Source organism: Theropithecus gelada, chromosome X (genome assembly GCF_003255815.1).
Source record: "Theropithecus gelada isolate Dixy chromosome X, Tgel_1.0, whole genome shotgun sequence".
NCBI classification, from domain to species: domain Eukaryota; kingdom Metazoa; phylum Chordata; class Mammalia; order Primates; family Cercopithecidae; genus Theropithecus; species Theropithecus gelada.
Window position 1 is genome coordinate 107,872,572 of NC_037689.1, and position 7,969 is coordinate 107,880,540.

The 7,969-nt window shown below is 41.7% G+C and overlaps 1 pseudogene; it reads left to right on the plus strand.

The window, feature by feature from the left end:
* The first annotated feature begins 2,548 nt into the window (after positions 1-2,548).
* Positions 2,549-3,154, plus strand: LOC112615231 (annotated as a pseudogene).
* Positions 3,155-7,969: the final 4,815 nt, after the last annotated feature.

Sequence of the window (7,969 nt, forward strand, 5' to 3'; positions counted from 1 at the left end):
GGTGCAAGCTCCCCAGAGCCATCTCAATCTCATTCATAATAGTGTAGTAACTTCTGGTTATTAAAGCTGGACCATTCTGGTTCTGAAGACTTAGTTCATTTTGTTCTTTAATCTCCTATTTGAGTCAAAGTTCTCCTCCGCCTTACTCCCTCTCTGTGCTTTTTGTCCCACTCCCTTTGTGGTACATGTGTGCTTCTGGGGTTGGGGTCAGAGAAAGAAAGGAAACAATTCACTACTGCAAAGGCTATCATTTGCCACTTCCTCTCATCAAATCTGCAATTGGGCCCACTGTAGAGGAGATCAATGCTAAGCAACACCCCTAAGCACTGGCTGTCCCTTGCATCTTCTAGCTGCTGGCCTCTCTCTGCATTTCTCTGAAGCTTGTGCCTCTTGACTCCCTACTGTGTGTATTTTTCTTGGGAGTAGGGTAGAGCTGGAAAACCCATAGCTCCCAATCTCCTCCAGGGCCCTTGTTTCCATGCCTCTTGGACACCAGAAATTAAAGGAAAATATTTTTGCTTCCTATTTACCTGGCAACTCCATCACCCTATTCTAGAGTTCTTGACCCATTTCCAGTGGCTCTAGGCCTACCTAGTCTGCAAAGCAGGGTTGGTGATTAAGCAGAAGTCTAACCACTGCTGTTCTCTGAGGCCTCTCTCTAGTGGTGCACTGGAACCAGCTCATCCCAGCTCATGAAAGCCAATTGTTAAATTTTCTGAAAATGTGTTAGCCAGTTGATGGATGTCACATTGCTAGCTTGAAATTGGCCATGGTAGGCCGGGCGCGGTGGCTCAAGCCTGTAATCCCAGCACTTTGGGAGGCCGAGACGGGCGGATCACGAGGTCAGGAGATCGAGACCATCCTGGCTAACACGGTGAAACCCCGTCTCTACTAAAAATACAAAAAAACTAGCCGGGCGAGGTGGCGGGCGCCTGTAGTCCCAGCTACTCGGGAGGCTGAGGCAGGAGAATGGCATAAACCTGGGAGACAGAGCTTGCAGTGAGCTGAGATCCGGCCACTGTACTCCAGCCTGGGTGACAGAGCGAGACTCCGTCTCAAAAAAAAAAAAAAAAGAAATTGGCCATGGTGGGAGTATTTACACAACAGAGATACCTCCAACGAGTTGTTAAACATTCACCAGTACACCATTGCCTCTCTTCACCAAGAAGAGGAGTAGTAGGGATAGGGATAGGTTTCTCTTCACCATCATTGCAGTTTTCTTTTCTTTTCTTTTTTTTTTTTTGAGATGGAGTCTTGCTCTGTTGCCCAGGCTGGAGTCCAGTGGCGCAATCTCCACTCACTGCAAGCTCCGGGTTCACGCCATTCTCCTGCCTCAGCCTCCCGTGTAGCTGGGACTACAGGCGCCCGCCACCGCACCCGGCTAATTTTTGTATTTTTGGTAGAGACGGGGTTTCACCGTGTTAGCCAGGATGGTCTCAATCTCCTGACCTCGTGATCCGCCCATCTCGGCCTCCCAAAGTGCTGGGATTATAGGCATGAGCCACCGCGCCCGTCCTCATTGCAGTTTTCAAAAGGCAAACTCTATTCTCTTTTCAGGCCAACTCTTGGTGGGTAGCTGGGGTGGAGGTGATGATAGGGTCAGTTCAGCTGAAATGGCACCTTTTTAAGTAGCCCTATGGGAAGTGACTGGCCCTGATAACTGGGGCTATTAGATTGCTTTTAATGGCTACCTACCATTTCGTTGTATCAATGAACCATGACTATTGGAATCAGTCTCTCACTTTGGACATTAGATTATATCCAGTCTTTTACTATGTTAAAGAATGATGTAAAGAACATACTTACTGGGGGTTGGTTGTGAAGAGCACCAAAAAAAAAAAAAAAAAAAAAAGAAGAGAACATACTTTTACAGAAATCTTGTGTTTGATTAAATAAGCCCTCAATAAATGTTGGCTATTATTAAAATTATGATAATAAAGAGGAGGATTTGTAAGTAGTTTCCAGGCTCAGTTGAGGACATGGATGATACTTATCACACCTTTCCACTTACTTTTCTCATCAACATCCTTAATTCTGGCAGTCAGAATTATATCCCCCAGGCAGGAAATTGGAAGCTTCCTCTCTGGGAAATTTGATTGGCTTAAGAGAAAAGGCCCACAGATACTAATAATTGTAGGGTCTGCCAAGGAAGTGGTCACGTCCACCTAAGGACATAAGACTAATCAATCAATAATTGCCCCCTGCATTTCCCCACACACAGATTTTCAGTTTCCACACTCTTAAATACAAATGAATAGTTAAGGATAGTCAAGCACTGGAGGAAAGTCTTTAATAGAATAAAAGAATATGAGACAAACATTGAAAAAAGGAACCTGGAAGAAATAGAAATAATGTAGGTAGAAGAAGCAGCCATAAAAATCCCTATAATTAACATTTTCAGAGAGATGCGTAGATACATCATGTCCATGAAACATGGATCCTAGAAGTAAAAAAGAAACATTCTAAGAATAAGAATGGAATTCTGTCTGTGTCAGGGTGGTGCATGGTCCACAATGAGAAACAGAGATGCTCAGGCTGTGACCTCAAGATGACCAAGTGGGAGACAGCAGCACCAGTGGTGGCAGAAACCCCTGACATCAAGTTCTTTGGGAAGTGGAGCCCTGATGATGCACAGATCAGTGACATTTCCCTTCAGGATTACACTGCCGTGAAGGAGAAGTATACCGAGTACCTGCCTCACAGCATAGGGTTGTATGCCACCAATTACATCCACAAAGTGCAATGTCCCATCATGGAGCACTTCACTAACTCAATGGTGATGCGTGGCCACAACAGCAAGAAGCTCATGACTGTGCCTTGTCAAGCATGCCTTCAAGATCATCCACCTGCTTACAGGCAAGAACCCTCTGCAGGTTCTGGTGAATGCCATCATCAAAAGTGGCCCTGGGAGGACTCCACATACATCGAGCAAGCTGAGACTGTGAGACAGCAGGACGTGGACATGTCCCCACTGTGCCATGTGAATCAAGCCATCTGGCTGCTGTACACAGGTGCCAGTGAGGCTGCCTTCCAGAATATCAAGACTGTCACTGAATACCTGGCTGATAAGCTCATCAACACTGCCAAGAGCTCTTCCAACTCCTATGCCATTGAGAAGAAAAAGCTGGAGCTTATGGCCAAGTCCAACTGCTGATTTCCTGGCTGTAGCCCATTAAACCTGTCTGCCTTTCAGGGTGGCCCCACACACAAAAAAAAAAGAGAAGAAAAGAAAAAAAATGAGCTCTTAAAAACTCAAACTACTTGAATAGAAATTTTTTAAAAATTAAAAGTTTATTTTATAGGTATTTATGGATATATTTTTAATTAATCTCTAAGAATGTAAAACAAAAGTGCAAAGAGTTGGGGAAAAGAGAAAAAGAATAGGAGAATTAGAGAACCAATATCCATTAGGAATGCCCAGACAGAGAACAGGAAAATAGAGGGGAAGAAATAATCAAAGACATAATAAAAGAAATTTCCGGCCGGGCGCGGTGGCTCAAGCCTGTAATCCCAGCACTTTGGGAGGCCGAGGCGGGTGGATCACGAGGTCAGGAGATCGAGACCATCCTGGCTAACATGGTGAAACCCCGTCTCTACTAAAAATACAAAAAAAAACTAGCCGGGCGAGGTGGCGGGCGCCTGTAGTCCCAGCTACTCGGAGGCTGAGGCAGGAGAATGGCGTGAACCTGGGAGGCGGAGCTTGCAGTGAGCCGAGATCGCGCCACTGCACTCCAGCCTGGGTGACACAGCGCGAGACTCCGTCTCAAAAAAAAAAAAAAAAAAAAAAAAGAAATTTCCCTCCAAACAGAAGGAAATGAGTTTACAGACTAAAGGGCCAACTATGTATTTATTATAATGACTATATGACACAGAGACACATTATTGTGAAATTTCAGAATGCTGAGGATAAGGTCTCCAAAAATTTACCTCTCACTAATCATTTCTCAGGAAGCCACCAGAACATGTGCTCTACCAATACAAGGGAGTGGCCAAAGGAATATATGGGGTCCAGGAAGCAGAAGGTTGAACACAAGAGACTGATAAAGAAAATTCCCAGGATGGAGGTGAAAGGAAAGCCCAGGAAGAAAGCTGTGCTGTGGGTTAGGGATAGGTAGATGGAAGGGTCTGGAAAGATGTATCCAGGAAAAAGATGGAACCAACAAATTACCTGATATGTTGGCCATATTGAGAAGAGTTTTAGAGTCCTTTTGTAAAGCCTGGGGTTGGGTTAGTACTAATAGGCACAAAAAACTAAGCTAGTGAAAAAGAAAATCATCATTAATTCTTTTTTTTTTTTTTTTTTTTTGAGGCGGAGTCTCACTCTGTCGCCCAGGCTGGAGTGCAGTGGCCGGATCTCAGCTCACTACAAGCTCCGCCTCCCGGGTTCACGCCATTCTCCTGCCTCAGCCTCCTGAGTAGCTGGGAATACAGGCACCCGCCACCTCGCCTGGCTAGTTTTTTGTATTTTTTTTAGTAGAGGCGGGGTTTCACCGGGTTAGCCAGAATGGTCTCGATCTCCTGACCTCGTGATCCGCCTGTCTCGGCCTCCCAAAGTGCTGGGATTACAGGCTTGAGCCACCGCGCCCGGCCTAATCATCATTAATTCTAAGAAAAACTAGAGAACTGTTTGTATGTAAGGAAGGGAAAGGGTTAGAAGGGAAAAACCAAAGAACTGTGTGTATGTAAGGAAGGGAAAGTGTTAGAAGGAAGCTAAATCATCATATCCCATACAAGAAGTGAATTTTTAAAAACCACTTAAAATTTATATATCAGCAAATAGCAATATAAGCTATAATTCCAGAATTTAGAGTTGCATACCAAAGCAAAACCATAAACCAACCAAGAAAGATAAGAATGGTTGCCTCTTACAAGTGGGACACAGGGATTGGGAGGATGGAGGTAGCTGTTGCTGTTTTTTCAACATACGACTTTGGGGGACTATCTGTTCAGCTATATGCATGTATTACTTTAGTAAGAGTAGTAACTGCTGAATAGTGTTTTGTGGAGTTTATATAATATAATTCAAATAAAGCTCTTAGCACACTACTTGAAGCATATTAGTGTCATTTATTTATTTAGACAGAGTCTTACTCTGTTGCCCAAGGTGGAGTGCAGTGGCATGAACACCGCTCACTGCAGCCTCAATCTCCTGGGCTCAAACGATCCTCCCACTTCAGTCTTCCGAGTAACTGAGAATATAGGTGTACAACATCATGCCTAGCCTTTTTTTTTTTTTTTTCCAATTTTTTGTACAAGTGGGATCTCACCATGTTGCCCAGGCTGGTCTTGAACTCCTGGGCTCAAGTAAATCTCCTGCCTTGGTTTCCCAGAGTGCTGGGATTACAGGCATGAGCCACCATACCCAGTCAAATGTCACTATTTAAACTCCCTGTTATATAGTATGTACTAAAAAAAACGTAAAGTGGAAAGTAGTTATAATATTAGCTATAGAAAGCTACGTTAACCAGCTCTATAGTGTTGGAAGTCATGTAAGTCTTTGGCTTTCAGCCATTTTAGATCATCAGGGCTACTTCCTATCTTCTATTCACACACAAAAATTGAGAACTTTACTATCACTTCCTTTATTCTTGTAAGTCAAGAAAGACAATTGTGCCTTTGTCCTTCTGACATTTAGCCCAGAAGTAAAATGGGCTACAACACAAATAAATGACCTGGTTTTGTTTTGTAAAGCACATGAAACCTTGATGTCTCAGACTGGATAGATTTTTCTCCAACTTTGCAAAGGTACTGATACTTCTATTTGCAAGGCTGAAGACACTGGCTTTCCTGATAGCTGAGCAACCAAAACTTTGAACTCTCAGGTTAAGGAAATTAAATCTGAAAAAAACAGCTTAAGGATCTCCTATGATCTTCTCCACATCTAGAAGTGTACCTGGGGAGGTTTTTTTCCCCAAGACTTCCCACATCCAAAAATCTTAAATTCTGCTTTATTTGTTTATTTGTTTGAGTTTTTTCTTTCCTTCTATTTAATTGCAAACTAGAACTTTGCATTGAGACAGTTCGATTTTGATTAAAGGCCTAGTCACACACAATTTGGATACCATTTCTTATTCTCCAACTGAGTCGAAAATTTGTAGAATAAAGAGAGCATATAGGTGATGTGGTTTCCAAAACAAGTCTGGACTGTGGTGTCAAATAGTCCTGGGTTTGAGTCTCAATTCTACCACTTCGTGTCACCTTAAGCAAATTACTTAACTTCTATGCCTCAATTTTCTCATCTGGTAAATGGAGATAGTAATAGCATCCACTCGCTAAAATTCTTGTAAAGATTAAATGAGATATGGCATGACAATCACTTCTCACAGTGCTTGGTGCATAGTAAGCACCAGAAAATTGATAAGCAGTTTTCTTTATTCCTCTTATCTCTCTAGAAAATGAAACCAATCCTTTCTATTTGAGGTATGGCAATCAAAAGGTACCCAATCATTGGATAAAGAAAATGTGATAGGTATACACCATGGAATATTATACAGCCATAAAAAAGAACGAAATCATGTCCTTTGCAGCAATATGGATGCAGCTGGAGGTCATTATCCTTAGCAAGTTAATGCAGGAACAGAAAACCAAATACTGCCATGTTTCACTCATAAGTGGGAGTTAAACATTAGGTACACATGGATATAAAGATGGCAACATTAGACACTGGGATCTACTAGAGGAGGCAGAGAGAGAGGATGGAGGAAGGAGCTAAAAAACTGCCTGTTGGGTACTATCCTCAGTACCTGGGTGACAAGATCATTCATACCCCAAACCTCATCATCATGCAATAAACCCACATAACAAACATGTACTCTCGAAATCTAAAATAAATGTTTAAATTACAAAAAAAAGTTACCCAATTGAGCTTTAGATATATCATCCAAACTGGAAAAGTTTAAAAGTTGGAGGTAGCCCAAATTATCAAAATTAATACTTTTCATTTCTTCAACCCGCTAAAAGGAAAGCTATTTTTAAAAATTCAACTGTGGTTTCTCAACGTGTCTCTGGCGCCCACTAGTGATAAAACACATGAATTTTCTCCCAGTTTCTGGGTGCATTTTGAAAATACAGTCCAATATTTAAGCTCTAAACTGGAAGTGAGAGATAATTCTTTAAACTTCAGCTGTGATGTTTGTTTTTTAAACCTTGACTCAAATCAAGATGTTACATATTTTATCTGTGTTTACCCTTAAAACTCTGGCTGCTGAAAGCACGCACACGTGCACACACATTTCCTGGGTCAAATTCAGGTCAAACTTTTGAAAGAAAATAGTTCTTGTCTTAGACTTGGATTCTCTACTTAGACTGGGATGAAAATACAAGATGACCTAATGAAGAACTAATAACGCACCAGTAGTTACAACCTTGGAGATTACCAGGTCAGATCTATAGGAACCACACAAGAGCTGAAAAACTCCAACTACAGATTGGCACTGGTAGTTCACACGGATAACTTTGATGCAGAAAATAATCTTTCATAGCCTGCACTGAGGAACTTCTGGGAAAAGTCATTTGAAGTTCTGTTAATTATTCAGCAAATTATTTTCATATTTTACTTTAAATCGACATTACTTAGATTGTCTCTTTGTAACTGAATGCTTGAGAAAGATTTAAAAGAGATCAAGACAGCTACATTTTCAATTAAAAGACAATCACAGAACCTTCTAATTTGGATCACCATGCAACATCCGGCCTGGGGAAAAAGGAAAGGCCATTTCTGATTCCAGTGGCTTAAGAAATTTCTGACGTAAAAGTTCTATTAAATGTTTATTTAATCAAAAAGAATGATTAAATTCTTTGTTGTCACGCTTCATGTTGCTTCATGATATTCTCTGTTTTTTCCTTCTTTGTGTTCTTTATCTATTGCCATTCCTTTTCCCTACACCTCTGTCGAATCAATTCTGCTTTATCTTACAGGGTTAGGAATCAGATTTCAAGTTTCCCAAGACACCACCTCCACAGAACCATT